The sequence below is a fragment of the Xenopus laevis genome, chromosome 6S, assembly GCF_017654675.1.
Source record: "Xenopus laevis strain J_2021 chromosome 6S, Xenopus_laevis_v10.1, whole genome shotgun sequence".
In the NCBI taxonomy this organism is placed as follows: Eukaryota; Metazoa; Chordata; class Amphibia; order Anura; family Pipidae; genus Xenopus; species Xenopus laevis.
In genome coordinates, this window is record NC_054382.1 from 57,245,532 (window position 1) to 57,267,064 (window position 21,533).

Consider the following 21,533-nt stretch of genomic DNA (forward strand, 5'->3'; position numbering starts at 1 on the left):
CAGTTTTGGACTCCAGTCCTTAAGAGGGATATAAATGAGCTGGAGAGAGTGCAGAGACGTGCAACTAAATTGGTTAGAGGGACGGAAGACTTAAATTATGAGGGTAGACTGTCAAGGTTGGGGTTGTTTTCTCTGGAAAAAAGGTGCTTGCGAGGGGACATGATTACACTTTACAAGTACATTAGAGGACATTATAGACAAATGGCAGGGGACCTTTTTACCCATAAAGTGGATCACCGTACCAGTGCCGGGTGATGTTGTGATGGCTGATTCAGTTAATGCCTTTAAGAATGGCTTGGATGATTTTTTGGACAGACATAATATCAAAGGCTATTGTGATACTAAGCTCTATAGTTAGTAAAGGTATGGGTAGATAGAATTTAATTAAAAGTAGGGAGGGTTGTATGTATGGATGCTGGGTTTTCATTTGGAGGGGTTGAACTTGATGGACTTTGTCTTTTTTCAACCCAATTTAACTATGTAACTATGTAACTATGTGAGTAATTTCCTTGTGCTCCATACTGTATTTCCCGATTATTCTTATTAGGTTGTTATTTTCTTGTTTGCTTGGTCCTGTCTGTTTTTTAGGTTTTAGAAGAGAAGTACTATTCATGCTATTTTGTAAGCCCTTTTTAGGGAATTATGACTATAATCCCTAGATTTGAATCTTTCATACATCTTTTTGGCTTCTATTTTAAAGCATAATCTTCTAATCCTGAGATATTGTCCCGTGGGGATCCCCCTGATGGTACTGTGGGGGTGTTGGCTGTTCGCATGTAAGAGGCTATTTGTAGCAGTTTCCTTGCGATATACAGTAGTTACATAGTTACATAGTTAAATTGGGTTGAAAAAAGACAAAGTCCATCAAGTTCAACCCCTCCAAATGAAAACCCAGCATCCATACACACACCCCTCCCTACTTTTAATTAAAATTCTATATACCCATACCTATACTAACTATAGCGTTTAGTATCACAATAGCCTTTGATATTATGTCTGTCCAAAAAAACATCCAAGCCATTCTTAAAGGCATTAACTGAATCAGCCATCACAACATCACCCGGCAGTGCATTCCACAACCTCACTGTCCTGACTGTGAAGAACCCTCTACGTTGCTTCAAATGAAAGTTCTTTTCTTCTAGTCTAAAGGGGTGGCCTCTGGTACGGTGATCCTCTTTATGGGTAAAAAGGTCCCCTGCCATTTGTCTATAATGTCCTCTAATGTACTTGTAAAGTGTAATCATGTCCCCTCGCAAGCGCCTTTTTTCCAGAGAAAACAACCCCAACCTTGACAGTCTACCCTCATAATTTAAGTCTTCCGTTCCTCTAACCAATTTAGTTGCACGTCTCTGCACTCTCTCCAGCTCATTTATATCCCTCTTAAGGACTGGAGTCCAAAACTGAACTGTATACTCCAGATGAGGCCTTACCAGGGACCTATAAAGAGGCATAATTATGTTTTCATCACTTGAGTTAATGCCCTTTTTTATGCAAGACAGAACTTTATTTGCTTTAGTAGCCACAGAATGACACTGCCCAGAATTAGACAACGTGTTATCTACAAAGACCCCTAGATCCTTTTCATTTAAGGAAACTCCCAACACATTGCCATTTAGTGTATAACTTGCATTTATATTATTTTTGCCAAAGTGCATAACCTTGCATTTATCAACATTAAACCTTGCATTTATCAACATTAGTGTATAAGTTATGATTGTGACTTCTATAAAATTGTATATCTAGGAAATTTATAGTGATCTCTGCCGTGACTTTGAGATTGATGTTATTGGTGTTGAGTTTATTTGTGAAGTCAAAAAAGTCCTTCTGCGTACCGGACCATATCAGCACTACATCATCGATGTAGCGTAACCAAAGTGTTATTGATTGTGTATATTCCAGTAATGCGTCATTTAAAACATAATTACGCTCCCACCATCCCAAATACAGGTTGGCGTATGATGGCACACATATACTTCCCATCACGGTGCCCCTTAGCTGATGGTAGTATTTGTTATTAAAAGTGCTTTCTTCTGTGTTTAAAAGTTGTTACTGATCCTGCCTGTCCCTCGTTTTCATCCTGTCTGCTGCCTGTCCTGATTATTGCCCATTTTGAATACTCTTATGAATTCTCCCTGGTACTGCAATATTAGTGTGTTTTGACCTGGCCTGTGAACACGACTATTCCTAAGTCTCCTGTATCTGTACCGTATTGACTGATTGTTACCAACACAGCCTGGCTTTTGAGTATGTTCCTTGTTTCCCATTCTATAACCAAATGCTTGGTTCCCTTGCTTGCTCAGAACTCTCTCCTTTGTTCGCCCACAATAAGACCTGGCAGCATCTGAGTAGCGCAGGGGTCCACCCAAAGCCAAAGGCAGCTGCTAAAAGCAGAAGAGTGGGCCCAGACCGGAACCTTTTCCGTTTCATTTATTTGCAATTATTTTCCTAACACTTTTATAAAAAGGCTCTTTAGCATTTAGTCTTTGCTGAATAATAACATGTCTGCCAAAGGGCTTATAATTCACAGCATTGAAATGGATTCTTGGATATGTTACTTTTAAAAAAAATCCATTGATTAATTAATGCTCACATTGTTTTTTTTATTAGAAGCAAATTATAAAATAACTTTATTGCGTTTAATGATTTGTTTTACAGCTGCCCTTTCAAAAATAAGCAATTCTAATCAGGACCATTTTGTACATTACAGTATATTTATCAAAGAGTGAAAATAGTGTTCACAGTTTAATAAATATGCCCCTAAATAGGGATGGGCGAATTTGACCCGTTTTGTTTTGGCAAAAATTTGCCGCCGGCAAAATGTCGCCGACGCCCATTAAAGTCTATGGGCGTCATCCCTACCCCTAAATATTGTAAAAGAGAAGCATAGTGGAAAAGTACCATGCCATATCTATTGCTCTTTGTAATTTTTGCTAACCACAAAATGTTAGTAAGTTGCAGGAATTGTCTTTTGCATTGTAACTGTAAAGTAGCAAGATTGAACCTCCAGTTAGAACCCCATGATATTGAATTAATAGATACACAGTCCTATATGATTTCAAGATATGAAGTTTAGATTTTAATAATGATTAACTTTTTAGTGACTTTTGAAAAAAAAATAATTAATTAATTAATGCTCAGATTGATTTTTTATTAGAAGCAAATTACAAAATAACTATTGCGTTTAATGATTTGTTTTACAGCTGCTTTCATATATTCTTTTTTTATACTTTCTAAAAGCATTATGAAAAGATGTTTTGCTTCATGGCTCATCATTAAAGGAAAATAAATACAAACATCCATTTTAGTGTTTATTAAAATAAAACTGAAATATTAAGAAATTTGAAATCAGTATATTGATATCTTTCCATCAGTAATAACTTTTGGAAGCATAAAAAAATCCACACGTTTTTTTTTTTTAAAAAAAAGTAAAATCACTGTATATGAGTCCATGGATGTATTTATATTATGTATACTATTTGCACTGATATTACAAGAAAAGAGCCTTTGTTTAATTTTCTCTCAATACAGTATATGATTATTATTTCCTTGTTACTTGCTCTAATTTCCTGGCTGAATTTATTTTCTCTGAACAGTGAAAGGGAAGTTTACCAGTTTTTACTGCATCAAACATAATTTTTTTAATAATAAATATATGAACATAGATGACCCAACTGATTTTTAGTTGCTTTTTTCCCTTCAGCTGTTGACGTTAAACTATGTTTGAAGGGGAGACTTTGTTACTAAATGCAATAACATTAAGTAGTTTATAAGGCATTAATGAAAAAAGCTTACTGTTTTCCCTTATGAAAAATATTGCAAGACCATGACTTCTCTTTAAAAAGTGCTTGTTTCTCTTTAAATTAATTTTTTATGTTATAGATGGACTTATTCTAAGCATTTGGTTTACATGGCACTAACTGCCAGAAGAAAAAAAATCAATGTTATTCTTAATTTAAGAAACTTAAAAATAAAGAGGTAGGATAATTACAGATTATCTTACAAAGCTACTGTCTGCATAATGTGAAAAGTTTTTTTTTATATATTTTTTATTTAACCAAAGAAAAGGCATTTTATTTTCCAGTAAGTAATTAGGAAAAAAAGCAGAATTCAGGATGACATTGGGCATAATACTAGCATTTTACATTATTTAAATTGAACTAATTATTTAGGGAGCCCTCATAATTACATAAACAATCAAAATGTAGCATTCAGAAGAGAGTAAGAAACCAAGATACCAAGTATGCTTTGGACTGCTGCCTATTAATCAAAGTCTGTTGTGCCCTGGCATCCATTAACATAGAAAAGATAGATAAATTAAAACAAAACTTTCGGAATAATAGATAAGGAAAACTTAGAAAAGAGATACAGGACAAGGAAAAATGTGTGCAATGTGAAATCACTCAGCTGTAGTACTATCATACAGCATTGAATACTTTATTACTATAATTAAACATCTATTTGCATTGTCCTAGAAATGACGAACATGCTCCGGGTCCAACTGAAATTGTTTATATGAATCAGATTCTAAAAATATTACCCAAGGCAACCATGTTTTTACAAATAAATCTTGTTTTTCATATACATTACTTAACAGTTCTTCCATGCGCATGATGGATCTCATCTCTGCAAACCATTCTGGGATAGTGGGAGGTGATATAGAGCACCAGAGACGAGGTATCACAGATCTAGCGGCACCCAGGCAATATCCTACCTATGATGTTTTGTGTCTAATGTCTGAACCTGGTAGCATAGAAAGTAATCCTATGGAAGGACCAAATTGCAAATTCGTACATGTTCATATTTTAATCACTTGGATGACAAATTTCAAAAATGGAATAAGTGCTTGGTAACTCCACCAAATATGTATCATAGATCCTATCTCTTTTTTAAATCTTCAACACAGTTCCAATACCGTTGGGAATATTTTGTGTAAAATTGTTCCTCTGTAAAATTACACTGCAGTTCTTTCTCCCAATTTTTAGTAAATTTAGGCAGCACCAGTTTTTCTTTTGGGTCTATTAGTTTATATAATATGGAGATCAGATGTCTATCTGGGGTATTTAGTATAGATAGTTCTTCAAAAGAGGTAGGTGGGGTGTACCTCACTAGCCAACGGCCGAGTTGAGTTATTAAAACTGGATCAGAAATTAATCACATTCAGCTGGGCATAGGGTTGGTAAGGATAATAAGCATTTAACTTTCTAAAGCTTGTGTACAGATGAAGCTTTTGTTATGCCTCCTGTCCTGCTTTTCAGCATGCCAGAGGGGAAGTTTGGGTTACCCACAATTGGGATGAGAGGGCCTCATCATGTAATCAAGTAAAGCCTTTAACAGATAACAATCTGTGTTATAGTTTCTCTACAAACTATGGTTAATGTAGCTAAAGGAAGTCTGCAGAGGATTGTAACCTCCATAGTGCTTGTATGGGTCTATCGACCAAAGATTGCTCAAGTTGTATCCATTTTTTATTTGTGGGATATTAAAACCATTCTAAAATTTTACATTAGTGTAGAAGCTTTTAGTTTTTCATGTGCCGGAAACATAGGCCTCCTTGTGATTTTGGTTTTGATAACACTGTTTGACCTCTTCTGGGTTTACCACACATTGGTACTAAAAGCTGACTGCAAATTGTCAAAAAAGCATTTTGGTGGCAGGTCCGGACTGAGAATTAAAATAGGCCCTGCCATTTCAGGTACACAGAGGCCCAATAAGCCCACATAGAGGCCCGAACAGCCCCCACCAGCCCACTAAATACTGACTTTCTATGGCACCATATAGCAGCCCCTCTGGCATTTGCCAGAACCCACAGATTGCCAGTCCGGGCCTGTTTGTGGGCTCTATAGGAATAGTTTGAAATTGATACAGAATGCTATATATATTTTTTATTAAGCTAATGCAACCAAACCAAAAAAGTGAGAGGGACTGCCATCACTTAAAATCTGATGTAATTTGTGACATTATGACTATTCTGTCACCAACACGATTTATGCAGAAGATACCCTTCCTGAGACCCTCGCTCGTATGGACGGCGTAAATTTGCTGAGATATATTGATGGCAGAGAGTTTACTCGATAAAACACTGCTTGATAATCAGGTGGTTCTTTAATCCAGGGATATTGCATAATACAAAGATTCTGGAGTTCAGAATAACCAAACAATCAACGGGTTCTATAGGTAAGAACTGGTAGTTTTGCAGCTCTATCCAACTGACTGAAATGAAACTGAAACTAAGGAACAGCAGGGGAGGGACCCAGCTAGTGAGTTGAACTAACAAACATTAAACGGCAGGGGAGGTAAGGAGTATACCAAACACGTACAAATATAATAACTGGCAGTAGGGACAGCACACTCCCCGTCTGGTATCTGTAGATACCACTATATAATTATAATTGCATATTATGCGACAACAAAATAATGTCCATATTAAAGATAGCTTATCCTTGGGACCTGAAAGACAAAATGAGAAGAGACACAAAATAAACATTGAACTTAATCTTTTCAAAAGACTTTCTAAGTGTCCATATCAGCTTGGTTTCTGTCATTGAAGTCATCGGAGATGTTCTAGGGGCAGAAGTAAGACAGTCTCTGTTATTGGCCTGAAGAAGGTCTTCATAACTCCATCTCTGGCAGTCTTTACTTCTACTTTTCGAACCTTTCCATCTTCGCTCTGAACAGCTTTGGTGATCACAGCCATAGGCCACCCAATACGGTTAGTCTGCTGATCTTTTAACAAGACTAGATCACCTTCTTGTAGATTGGGTTTCTGTTCCTGCCATTTGCGACGTCCTTGTAATAGGCATACATATTCTTTACTCCACCTTCCCCAGACACGATTTGCAAGAAGTTGTACACGTCGCCACTGGGATTTGTAAAGATCTTGATGATTAAAATCCTCTGGAGGAGTAGGAATCAGTCCAGTTTTCTGTGTAAGTAAGGTGGCTGGTGTGAGGATGACTGGAAAGTCTGGATCGGATGAAACAGGTACTAAAGGCCTAGAGTTAATGATGGAAGTCACTTCTGCAAGGAACGTAGTCAAGGTTTTCATGGGTCAGTCGGCCGGAACCAAAGTCCAGTAGAATGGAATCCAGGATCCTCCTAGCCATGCCAATCATCCGTTCCCAAGCTCCACCCATGTGTGAAGAGTGAGGTGGGTTGAACCTCCATTCGCATTGACTGTTGATTGAGGGCTTTTCCACTTGATTCACTTCAATTTGTAGCTCTCAGGCTCCCACAAAGTTGGTGCCGCAGTCTGATCTGAGGAGTTTCACGGGACCTCTTATAGAAAGAAATCTTTTTAAGGCGTTAATGAAGCTTGATGTGTCCATAGATTCAACCACTTCAATGTGTACAGCACGTATACTTAGACAAGTGAATATTGCGGCCCACCGTTTATTGTTAGCTTGGCCACCTCGGGTTTTCCTTGTTACAACTGTCCAAGGTCCAAACATGTCACACCCAACATAAGTAAATGGTGGTTCCATACTTAGCCTGTCCATAGGCAAACTTGCCATAAGTTGCTGTTGTTGTTTTCCTCTAAGTTTTTTACACTTGACACATCTGTGAAGAATGGCTGCTATTGCTCTGCGAGCACCGATAATCCATAGTCCTGCCTCTCTGAGAGCGCCTTCAGTATAGTGTCTTCCTTGATGTCTAACCTTACTGTGATAGTGTTGGATAAGTAAGGTAGTCACATAGTGTTTGCCTGGTAAGAAGGATTTTGCTCCTTTCCCAACAATGTCGATCTGTCCAAGCGACCACCAACCCTCAACATACCGTTGTCGTCTTTGATAGGGTGTAGTCTGAAGAGCAAGCTTTTGCTGGAAACTTGACCCTTTTCTTTTAAACACTTGAACTCTCCAGAAAAGGTTTCCTCTTGAACACAGCGTATTATAGACAGTTCAGCCTGTTCAACTTCTGATGAGCCATGTGACTTGTCACATATATGCCATTTATGACATGCTGTCGTTTGGTTGGGTTTCCTGAAGCTTTGAATGACATGAATTAACAATGCAATGGCATGAGTGAGTTTCTTCCACATAGAAAAACGTTCAAACCTCTTAGTTCCAAGATGAGTGTTTGACTGTATTTGAGAAGTAAGTTCGGTGGTTTCTTGACAAACCTCATTGTCGATAAGCTCTGTAGTCTCCGACATCATGTCCACGTCAAATGATGGAGGGACCTGTGACCGGAGAAATTCTGGTCCAGAGAACCAGCAGGTGTCTGCAAGTTTAGCTGCTGATATCGGTCTGGTAGCGATATCTGCTGGATTCAGGCCAGTGGGAACATAATTCCATTGTTCCGGTTTGCTGGACCTTCTTATGCGTTCTACTCTGTTGGCTACATATTGGCTACATACACGTAAAATCTTCTAGTAGTGTTAAATATATAACCTAAAGCGACCTTGCTGTCAGTGTAAAGCTTGATACTATCAACATCGATGTCCATTTCATTTTGTAAGAAGTCTGCAATTTCTATTGCTAAGACAGCTCCGCATAGTTCGAGTCTTGGAATGGTTTGTTTGATCTTTGGAGCCAGTTTAGTTCTTCCCAACACAAAACCAACTCTTGGCTGTCCAGAGGAATCAGATGCCTTGAGGTAAGCGACTGCAGCTGCGACTTCGTTGGAAGCATCACAGAAGATGTGAATTTCTCTTTCTTTAGTAAGACTAAGGGAGCAAGAAAGGTAGTTGCGTGGAATCTGAAGCTGCTCTAATGCCTTTAAGGAAATCTTCCATTTTTCCCACTTGGGTTGTAAGTCCGCAGGCAGTGTAACATCCCAATCCATGCGATTTTCTGTAAGTTGTCTAAGTATGAGCTTCCCTTGAACAGTGATTGGCGCCACAAAACCCAATGGGTCATACAGACAGTTTACGGTTGATAGCACTCCTCGTCTTGTGAATGGCCTTTCTTCTGTAGAGACCTGAAATGTGAAGGTGTCTTGATTTACATCCCAATGCAGACCAAGGCTTCTTTGAGTGGGCAGAAGGTCCTTAGTTAAGTCTAGATCCTTCAAGTCTGATGCGTGATCCTTGGGATCGAAGGCTTTCATCAATTCACTATTATTGGATACAATCTTGTGCAGTCTTAAGTCAGCACTAGATAAAAGCTGCTGGGTTCTTTTCAACAAGTTGATAGCTTCCTTTGGTGTTGACAAGGACTTGAGGCAGTCATCGACGTAAAAGTCTCTCTCTATGAACTGTCGAACATCATGACCAAATTCTGCTTCACCCTCCTTGGCTGTCCTTCTCAGGCCATAGGTAGCCACTGCAGGAGATGGGCTGTTTCCGAAGACGTGAACTCTCATTCGATATTCGATCACATCCTCATCAAGATCATTGTTGCGATGCCAAAGAAACTGAAGGTAATTCCTGTGGTCTTCTCGGACGAGGAAGCAGTGGAACATCTGCTGAACATCAGCCATAAATGCAACAAGTTCCTTCCTGAACCGAACTAACACTCCTATGAGACTGTTAGTCAAATTTGGGCCTGTAAGCAGTACGTTCTTTAGAGAGACGCCTTTAAACTGTGCGCTTGAATCAAAGACGACTCTGATCTGTCCCGGTTTGCGTGGGTGATAGACTCCAAAAGATAGGAGATACCAACACTCCTCTCCTGTCTTCAAAGGGGGGGCTGGTTCTGCATGGTTGTTGTCTAGGATCTTCTTCATGAATGCGACAAAGTGTTCTCTCATAATAGGTTTGTTACCTAATGTCCTTTTGAGTGAGTCAAACCTAAACTTGGCTTGAGCGCTATTGTTAGGAAGGACGACTCTTGGATTGCGGAAAGGCAGAGGGGCGGTCCAACTATTGGAATCACCCTTAACAAACTCCTTGTCCACAATTTTGATGAATTCTTTGTCTTCGATGGAAGGAGCTATTTTATTGTCGTTGCAGGTGGTATGAAAGATTGCGCCACCGAAGTTAGGAGATAAGGACTTGTAACAAATGTCCTCTTCTGATCCACATATGATCTGTAGGTTCGTGTTGGGTTTAGGTTTTATCTGATAATGACATGAGCACGATTTCCCAAAGAGCTCACCTCTGTTCTCCATCAGGTTTGTTTTGCAGGTATTCACTTTATAGGGTTTTCTAACCCTGTCTAAGCAAACTTCACCAATTAGAACCCAGCCCAACTCAAGCTTCTGGGCATAAGGGGCATCACTTGGTCCACTGGTTTGTTCTTGCACCTTGTGAACTCTTGGTATATCTCTTCCCAAAAGAATTAGAATTTCAGCACTCCCATCTAGGGAAGGTATCTTGTCTGCTATGCCCTTAAGATGCGGTTGATGACATGCAGCATTTGGAGTGGGGATCTCTTCCCTGTTGTCTGGCAGTTGAGCACATTCAATAAGCGTGGGGAGAGGTTTGTAGTCATCATTGTCAATAGGTGCTATCTGAAATCCACAAGCTGTTCTCCCTGATACACTCATTTGGCCAGCGCAAGTGCGTAAGGTATAGGGATGAGCTTCACTTTGGATGTTGAAGCACTTGAAGAACTTGGGACTTGCTAGTGACCTGTTGCTCTGGTCATCTAAGATAGCGTACATTTTTACGGCCTTTTCTGGATGCCCAACGGGAGCGACCTTGACTAGACATATCTTAGCACAAGATCTTCCGCACAATTCCTTGCCACAGACTTCAGTACACTTGGTGGCCACAGGATTAGTCTGTTCCTCAGCATTCTCCCACCGTAATTCAGTGAGGAATTGTGGAAGTCACCATTGGAAGGAGCCTTCCTTAAGGGCCTTGAATGGTTGGCTGTCACATGTTTGTCACTGTTACATTCAGAACACGTAATAATGGCTTTACAGTCCTTGGCAAAATGCTCGCTGGACGCACAACACCTATAGCAAATGTTATGATCTTTCAAGAATGTCTTTCGCTCCTCAAAGGGCTTTTCTCTGAACACACGACACTTTCTTAGTGGATGTGGTTTGTTGTGGATAGTGGATGTGGTTAGTTCTGGAGTGGCTATTGGCTTACTGGAGGAAAACCCGGTCTTCCTGACAGAGACGGTTTTCCTGAGATCCTTGCGCCATCTTGCTATATCCCACGTAGCGGGTTCTGTAGTAAATTGGGTTTGGAGGTAGGAAACTTGGGTCATTTTTGGCTCTAGCCATTTTCCTGATGAACCCACAGAAAAAGGAAAAGGGAGGAAAGAGAACCTGATGAAGTGACTTGTATTCTGCGCCTACCATATTCCATTTATCTTTAAGATAATGAGGCAGTTTTTCTGTGATTGGATACAATCCATAAGCAGTGTCCAGGCAGCAGAGCCCTGGAAGATGTGGGTCTGACTTTGCTGTTTCCAATTCAAGGAGAAAGTCACTTAGCTCTTGGAGTTTGCGGTTATCTTTGTTGGAAAAGCTTGGAAAGTTGTAGAATCTATTGAGCAAAGTACGTTCGATGACTTCGGGACTGCCATAATCTCGCTCTAGTCTTTCCCACACCTGAATAAGTCCGCTGGCTGGTGCCTCAATGTTAACAGACTTGAGCAACCGAGCTTGTTCTTTTGATTTATGCCCAAGCCATTTGATTAACAAATCAAGTTCTCCCATAGGTTCGATGTCCAGGTTCTTTATTGCTGCTCTGAACGTGGCTCTCCAACTTCTATAGTGCTCTGGACGATCGTCGAATTCTGTGAGTCCAGTGTTGAGGAGCTCACGTCGAATCATGTATTTGGCGAATTCAGACATATCAGTCCTTTCCGTTTTTATATGAGCTCTTACTTCTGGTACTTCAACCTTAGGAGTTGTGGCAAACACACACGGTTGGTATGGAGGGGGGAAAGGTGCTGCAGATGGGTTTAGTCCGGACAAAGATTTTGTGTTTGGAGAAGATGAAGGCTGCCTTGTATAGGATCCAGGGGTAGGTTTTGTTTCCCCTTCATCTCTAAGGGTGTGTCTTGTAGCATAAGCTGGTTCACTAGACCCTTTGGTTTGGTGGGTGTGCGGGTTGGCTAATTCAGTTGTTTGAGCTTCTCTGGAACAAAACACAAGATCTTCGGTTCGATGCCCTGGAGAAATGTATGCAGGGTCTACGATTGTAGGAAAAGTCGTTCTTCTGACTTCTTGATCTAAGACAAACCGTAAAGTTCTCATGACTGGGTCTGCTGGGGTTGTCAGACAAGGACGATCCACTTCCAGCTCTTCCTCTTCAAAGGCTTGTTCTAGAACATTTAGTTTTGCGATGGCTGCTGCTTCCTCTCTTTCCTTCTGGAGGACTTCCAGCTGTGCTTCTGCTTCCGCCTGATTGCGAGCTGCTTCTGCTTGATTCTCAGCTTGCTTGCGAGCGGCCTCTGCTTCAGTCTCAGCTTGTTTTCGGACGGCGTCTGCTTGAGTGTTTGATATATGTGCCTTGAGCGCCGCTTCCCTTTTGATGCATTGAGCTTGGACCTTGGACCTTGGCTTCTGCTCTGGCCCTTATTATCTGGCTGCTTAGGGATGATTTCTGTGAAACGGAATGCAGTGATCTAGATGGTCCTTTAGACCTTCTAGAGGAAGTGGAGGCCTTGGATGTATTATCCTATACTATAACTGTGCAATTCTGGTCTCCGGCCTGGTTGTTGTTTGCAGGAAAGTAATTAGTCTCTGCTGGTCCATGATAGTAAAAGCATTCAGCTCTTGTAATGCTTCTTTCAAACGGGCATTGGACAAGAAGGAAGAATATTTCTCTGCAAGTCTCTTATAGTTAGAATAAGCAGTCTTTAGTCTTATTAGTGCATCAGTGAGTTGCAGTCTAGTATTGCCTGTCTCATCAGCGATGGTTATGCAGTGATCTGTTTTATTCCATAGGTCAGACAGACCATTATTAATTTCATCCTTTCGTGCCTCATACGTTTCTATGCGTTTAACAGATGGTTTAATTCTGCGTTTAGCGGTCTGTTCCGGTTCTAGTATGTCAGCTGCTTCAGCAGTAACAGGTATAGGTTCCTCTGTTACTGGTGAGGGATCCATTTCTGACAAATCACTCAGTGTATTAGCAAGATGCTATTCAGCAGTCCAATGCAGGCTATAGAGCTGGTAGCTAAACAGTTAAGCTGATTGCAGAGTCAGATATTGGGAAACACACTCTATGCTGGAGAGATCTCTGAGACTAGTCCAGACATGCCTCAGATGTGTGATGCTGGATCTTAGACATGTGCTGCTCTTAATGTCGGTACAGTTCAACGCACAAAATCCCGGGATACACCAGGTAGCAGACAGTACTGATCTTCACCATGCACCCAGATATCACAGAAATACAGCTTGCTAGCAGATCGGCTAATTGCCCGCAATGCATACACACAAGGCTGCTGGAGATAATAAACTTGATAGCAGATTCACGCTGCACAATCCTGAAAATGCGGATTCTTCACTACACGATACAGTTCTCTGGAAGGTTCTGCTGTACTTACAGTTTGTAGTGTAGCAGGCACATGGCTTAAGGGATGTTTGAGTTACCTCGGAGTAGATTGTGGATGGGCTCACAAGTTTCTCCAGAGATTATAATCCGACTGCAGAGATTGGATTATGGATCTTGCCGGATGATACTCAGTTCTTACTATTCTGTCACCAACACGATTTATGTAGAAGATACCCTTCCTGAGACCCTCGCTCGCATGGACGGCGTAAATTTGCTGAGATATATTGATGGCAGAGAGTTTGCTCGATAAAACACTGCTTGATAATCAGGTGGTTCTTTAATCCAGGGATATTGCATAATACAAAGATTCTGGAGTTCAGAATGACCAAACAATCAACGGGTTCTATAGGTAAGAACTGGTAGTTTTGCAGCTCTATCCAACTGACTGAAATGAAACTGAAACTAAGGAACAGCAGGGGAGGGACCCAGCTAGTGAGTTGAACTAACAAACATTAAACGGCAGGGGAGGTAAGGAGTATACCAAACATGTACAAATATAATAACTGGCAGTAGGGACAGCACAATGACATTATGGGGGTTATTTACTAAACTCCAAATACCAAAACCCAAAAAAATTGAAATTGAGGATGGAAAAAGTCCAAATCTGAAAATCCGGCATCTCAGACCTGTCGAGGTCGAATAAAAGTCACTGGGAGAAGTCCCAAAAATCTGCGCTGGGTTTCGTGCAATAATCCGAAGTTTTCTGGGTTTTCAGGTGGAAATTCCGAAAGATTTTTGGGAAAGCATATTAATAAATAAGCCGAAAAAACCTGTGCAGATTTGGTCGGAGTTTTTTTCAGAAAATATTTAGATAAATTCGAACTTTGATAAATAACCCCCTAAGATTTACAGCCGAGAGTTTAGAGAGGTCAGCTGGAATCTGTAGTAAAAGTTATGTTTTCTCTGATTTAATTCTGTAAATGTGGTATTTTACAAATGAGTATATACATATATATATATAATTGGCCTCCCCCTCCAGAGACTGTTACCTCTCCAGTCCATAATGAACACTGCTGCAAGGCTCATACACCTTAGCAACCGCTCCTCCTCTGCCTCGCCATTTTGTCAATCCCTGCACTGGCTTCCGTTACCTTTCAGAATCAAATTCAAATTAATGACACTGACTTTCAATGCACTTCATAACTCTGCCCCACCATACATCTCTGAACTCATCTCTTTATACTCACCCAATCGCTTACTACGCTCCTCTACTGACCTGCTACTCAACTCTTCTCTCATTACCTCCTCACATCCTCGCATTCAAGACTTTGCAAGGGCTGCACCCCTCCTCTGGAACGCTCTACCACGGTACGTCTGACTTTCTCCCAACCTTTCTGCTTTCAAGAAATCTCTGAAAACGCACTTCTTTCGAGAAGCCTACCCTCACTCTGCTTAACTACCAAACGCAACACCGCATACAATACCACATTTCTCACCCACTTGATTCGATCTTGCCCACTCCCACACCTTGTGTATTACTCCCTTCCTTTTAGACTGTATGCCTATGCATAGGGCCTTCCTCACCTTTTTGTACCTGTATTGATTGTGATGATTGTTACTCCATATGTTCTATGTATGTAATTCATGTCATGTAGTTGTATAATCACATTTACTTTACAGTGCTACGCAATATGTTGGCGCTATATAAATACATGTTAATAATAATACATATATATATATATATATATATATATATATATATATATATATATATATTTGTACAAAGTGGAGTGGAGTGGAGTGCGAGCCCAGTCCGTGACTTAGTCCAAAACATGGACAAATTATATATCGAACAAAAAAGTCCAGACAACTTGCTTAATGTAACAAAAAGATTTTTACCAAGCAAGAATACGCAACGTTTCGAAGCTCCCGCTTCTTTATCAAGCATAAATGGTTACAATAACATCACATCCTATTTAAGGTCATAGGCATAGGTTCCGCCCACATGCACATAATGAGTTAACTATAGTAATTTAAGCACAACCCCATGGTGTCCAATAAACACCCATTGTATCACAAAAAAATAATAAGATTAGACATTGCTAACAGAATTCTTATAAACGTCAGGTCATGTATCAAGAAAAAATTGTAACAATTTAGTAAAAGCATAATATATTCGTTTTAACTCAGACAAAAGAAACAATGTAGTATGTAGGATATGTCATGTTAATCAGTCCCAAAATTACCCCTCTTCAGAATTAACTAATATATCATATTCATATAAAGGCATATAGATCATATTCTCTATTGAGTCCCTTCGGGTGTAACGTTTGTAATGTATGAATCCAAAACTTCTCCCTTTTCTGGAGTTGCAAGAGTCTGTTGCCCCCCCCCGATGTGGGGGGGCAACAGACTCCAGCACAAGAAACCTCAAGGCTGCTACTGAATGTCGTGCTGCGTGGAAGTGCGCCGGGACGGGTAATTTAAGTACCTCCTTTCTGTCACGTATAGGCTGAATGGTCTCCCCAATGTAGGCAAGCCACCAGGGACATTTCAGCATATACACCACGTAGTGTCACGTGTATAGTGGTCTTGTATCTCGAATTTCCGCCCTGTGTGGGGATGTGTAAAGACATTTGTGCGTATGGCACTTGAACACTGATTACATCTACCACAGGGATACATGCCATTTCTCAAGGGTGATAAAATCCTCTGTGGGTTGATCCGTGCCGAACCTAAGTCTGCCTTAACCAGTCTGTCCCTCAGACGCCTCGGGCGCTTATATGACAAGAGAGGGGGTACTTTGAATTCCAGAATATCAGGATAAAGGCCAATGTTTGTAAATGATTTGGTGAATTTTACGTGCACTAGGATGATAAGTGTGCACAAACGGTATACGTCTTTTTTTCGACACATCTGGCACCTTTTCCTGTATAATGGAATCCCGGTGTAGCTCTAACCCTTGCTACTTCTTGATTAAGCATTTCACTCGGGTACCCTCTCTGAGTGAATTTAGTTGTCATCTCCGTCAAGCGTACGGTAAGATTTTCCTCCTCTGAAACTATCCGTTTGACTCGTAATAGTTGTGACCTGGGGAGAGAGGAAACATTAGCCCTCGGATGTGCACTATCAAACCGTAATAGATTGTTCCTGTCAGTTGATTTAACAAATAAATCGGTATATAGATATCTACCTTTGCGGTACACTGTGGTGTCTAAGAATGTGACCAACTCCTCACTACATGTATGTGTGAATTTGATATTTGGGATGCACGTATCCAAGTATGACTTAAACTCCAATAGGGATCCAACGTCACCCCTCCATACCACCAACAAATCGTCTATATAGCGCCACCATTTAAGGCAATGCCTCTTGAATAATTCATGTGTGTAAACATATACATCTTCAAAATGGTTCATGAAGATGTTGGCGTAGGTAGGAGCGACGTTGGATCCCATCGCGGTCCCCTGTAACTGGAGATAGAACCTATCCTGAAACAAGAAATAATTCTTGTGTAAGACAACAGAGAGAAGTTCCATAAAAAAGTTAATTTGTGTTACGTCATACTCTGATCTCTCCAGCACCAAACGGACCGCTGCCATACCCAACTCGTGAGGGATGGAAGTGTACAAGCTACTTACATCAAAGGCTGCCAGTTATATCCTCTCTTCCCCTAGGTCCAAACTCTGTATTGATCTTAAAAAATGGGAAGTCTCCTTAATGTATGAATCCCCCAAAGGTACAAAAGGGGCTAGTACTTTATCCAAAAATATCGATAAGGGGGATGATATGGAATTAACCCCGGCTACAATAGGTCGCCCTGGGGGAGACTGTAAACTTTTATGCACAAAGTCAAACACCGGAATGCATGGGAACTCCTGTGTAAGAAAATCCTTGAGTCCCTCATTGATAACACCTAGATCTTGATAGTGTAACAACATCTCGGATATCAGACCTGCTATCTCTACCGTCGGATCCCTCTCTAGGCGTACATAAGTGTTGCTATCACATAATTGGCCTAGGATTTCCTGTATATAGTACTCCCTATCCAGAATTACTAAAGCTCCCCCCTTGTCAGCAGGTTTATATATCACTGTTTCATCCCCCATAAGTGAACACAAAGAGTCCCGTTCAGTTTTTGTCAAATTGTTATTAAACCGCATAGACCTCAGTCCCTTCGGGTCTTTTATCAAATGATTAACATCACGAGCTGTAAAGTTTATAACGGTCTCTACTGGATGGTTAGAGGTAGGGGGAAGATATTTACTTTTTTTATGCAAATTAAAGCGTTGCATAGTGAGTGACTCTGTATGTACTTGAGTCTCTCCAACCCCCTTGTCTTTAAACTGTACTTTGAGCCGCAGCAGTCTATAAAACCGCTGTAAATTTATATCCAGAGAAAATGTATCTAATCTAGCAGAAGGACAAAATGATAAGCCCTTTTGTAGAACACAAAGTTCCGATTGTGACAGTACCTTCTTAGAAATGTTTATCACCAGCGATGTCAATTTTTCTGCGTTGTCCTGTTGGTAGTCCGTGCCTGTCGCTTCTTGACCGCAGCTGCGTCGTTTGCCTCTGGAGCGACCACTGCGCACTCCCCGCTGCTGGAGGGAGCGCTGTCCTCCCCTAAAAAAGAACAAGAGGAGCCAGACGAGTCCGTGGTACGTTGGGCAATAGATCTGCCCGAACTGCTCCGGCCAATTTCTTAGCGTCTATCCCGGCGTGGTGCACGTATTGTGCGTGCTTGCGTCCTCTGGTTGCGGAAGAAAGATGGAGCGATGTATGGGAGTCCCGGTGTCCACCGGTATACTCGTCCGTTAGTATAATCTTCCGCGTCCCTCAGAAATTTGCCTCGCTTCCGGGCCTCGGTTTCCTGTCGGTACTTCCGCACCGATTCGTCCAATTGAGACATAATTGTAGAAAATTCCTCTTGGCCCGCAGACTGTGTAAGCTGTGTCTCAAGTGCATTCACCTGCTCTGATACGGTAACCAATTCTTTCTGTATATATTCAATAGTAAGTGTAATAAATAAAAATCGATCATTGGAAAGGAGGTACTTAAATTACCCGTTCCGGCGTACTTCCATGCAGCACGACATTCAGTAGCAGCCTTGAGGTTTCTTGTGCTGGAGTCTGTTGCCCCCCCACGTCGGACGTCTGTTGCCCCCCCAGAGGACGCAAGCACGCACAACACGTGCACCACGCCGGGATAGACGCCAAGAAATTGGCCGGAGCAGTTCGGGCGAATCTATTGCCCAACGTACCACGGACTCGTCTGGCTCCTCTTGTTCTTTTGTAGGGGAGGACATCGCTCCCTCCAGCAGCGGGGAGCGCGTAGTGGTCGCTCCAGAGGCAAACGCCGCAGCTGCGGTCAAGACGCGACAGGCACGGACTACCAACAGGACAACGCAGAAGAAGTGACATCGCTGGTGATAAACATTTCTAAGAAGGTACTGTCACAATCGGAACTTTGTATTCTACAAAAGGGCTTATCATTTTGCCTTCTGCTAGATTAGATACATTTTCTCTGGATATGGATTTACAGCGGTTTTATAGACTGCTGCGGCTCAAAGTACAGTTTAAAGACAAGGGGGTTGGAGAGACTCAAGTACATACAGAGTCACTCACTATGCAACGCTTTAATTTGCATAAAAAAAGTAAATATCTTCCCCCTACCTCTAACCATCCAGTAGAGACTGTTATAAACTTTATAGCTCGTGATGTTAATCATTTGATAAAAGACCCGAAGGGACTGAGGTCTATGCGGTTTAATAACAATTTGACAAAAACTGAACGGGACTCTTTGTGTTTACTTATGGGGGATGAAACAGTGATATATAAACCTGCTGACAAGGGGGGAGCTTTAGTAATTCTGGATAGGGAGTACTATATACAGGAAATCCTAGGCCAATTATGTGATAGCAATACTTAAGTACGCCTAGAGAGGGATCCGACGGTAGAGATAGCAGGTCTGATATCCGAGATGTTGTTACGCTATCAAGATCTAGGTGTTGGATTTTCTTACACAGGAGTTCCCATGCATTCCGGTGTTTTACACTTTGCCTAAAGTGCATAAAAGTTTACAGTCTCCCCCAGGGCGACCTATTGTAGCCGGGGTTAATTCCATATCATCCCCCTTATCGATATTTTTGGATAAAGTACTAGCCCCCTTTGTACCTTTGGGGGATTCATACATTAAGGACACTTCCCATTTTTTAAGATCAATACAGTGTTTGGACCTAGGGGAAGAGAGGATATTACTGGCAGCCTTTGATGTAAGTAGCTTGTACACTTCCATCCCTCACGAGTTGGGTATGGCAGCAGTCCGTTTGGTGCTGGAGAGATCAGAGTATGACGTAACACAAATTAACTTTTTTATGGAACTTCTCTCTATTGTCTTACACAAGAATTATTTCTTGTTTCAGGATAGGTTCTATCTCCAGTTACTGGGGACCGCGATGGGATCCAATGTCGCTCCTACCTACGCCAACATCTTCATGAACCATTTTGAAGATGTATATGTTTACACACATGAATTATTCAAGAGGCATTGCCTTAAATGGTGGCGCTATATTGACGATTTGTTGGTGGTATGGAGGGGTGACGTTGGATCCCTATTGGAGTTTAAGTCATACTTGGATACGTGCATCCCAAATATCAAATTCACACATACATGTAGTGAGGAGTTGGTCACATTCTTAGACACAACAGTGTACCGCAAAGGTAGATATCTATATACCGATTTATTTGTTAAAGCAACTGACAGGAACAATCTGTTACGGTTTGATAGTACACATCCGAGGGCTAATGTTTCCTCTCTCCGCAGGTCACAACTATTACGAGTCAAACAGATAGTTTCAGAGGAGGAAAATCATACCGTACGCTTGACGGAGATGACAACTAAATTCACACAGAGTGGGTACCCGAGTGAAATGCTTAATCAAGAAGTAGCAAGGGTTAGAGAGCTACACCGGGATTCCATTATACAGGAAAAGGTGCCAGATGTGTCGAAAAAAAGACGTATACCGTTTGTGCACACTTATCATCCTAGTGCACGTAAAATTCACCAAATCATTTACAAACATTGGCCTTTATTACAAAAAGCTTATCCTGATATTCTGGAATTCAAAGTACCCCCTCTCTTGTCATATAAGCGCCCGAGGAGTCTGAGGGACAACTGGTTAAGGCAGATTTAGGTTTGGCACGGATCAACCCACAGAGGATTTTATCACCCTTGAGAAATGGCATGTATCCCTGTGGTAGATGTAATCAGTGTTTCTAGTGCCATACGCACAAATGTCTTTACACATCCCCACACAGGGCGGAAATTCGAGATACAAGACCACTATACATGTGACACTGAGTACGTGGTATATATGCTGAAATGTCCCTGGTGGCTTGCCTACATTGGGGAGACCATTCAGCCTATACGTGACAGGATTAGCCAGCACAAATTGACCATTAGAAAGGAGGTACTTAAATTACACGTTCCGGCACACTTCCATGCAGCACGACATTCAGTAGCAGCCTTGAGGTTTTTTGTGCTGGAGTCTGTTGCCCCCCCACGTCGGGGGGGGCAACAGACTCTTGCAACTCCAGAAAAGGGAGAAGTTTTGGATTCATACATTACAAACGTTACACCCGAAGGGACTCAATAGAGAATATGATCTATATGCCTTTATATGAATATGATATATTAGTTAATTCTGAAGAGGGGTAATTTTGGGACTGATTAACATGACATATCCTACATACTACATTGTTTCTTTTGTCTGAGTTAAAAAGAATATATTATGCTGTTACTAAATTGTTACAATCTTTTCTTGATGCATGACCTGACGTTTATAAGAATTCTGTTAGCAATGTCTAATCTTATTATTTTTTTGTGATACAATGGGTGTTTATTGGACACCATGGGGCTGTGCTTAAATTACTATAGTTAACTCATTATGTGCATGTGGGCGGAACCTATGCCTATGACCTTAAATAGGATGTGATGTCATTGTAACCATTTATGCTTGATAAAGAAGCGGGAGCTTCGAAACGTTACGTATTCTTGCTTGGTAAAAATCTTTTTGTTACATTAAGCAAGTTGTCTGGACTTTTTTGTTCGAAAACCATAAAACAATGGGCTTTTCATATGATACATATGGTATTGAATAAGTCCAAAATGCTTTGGTGCTCCTCTTTTT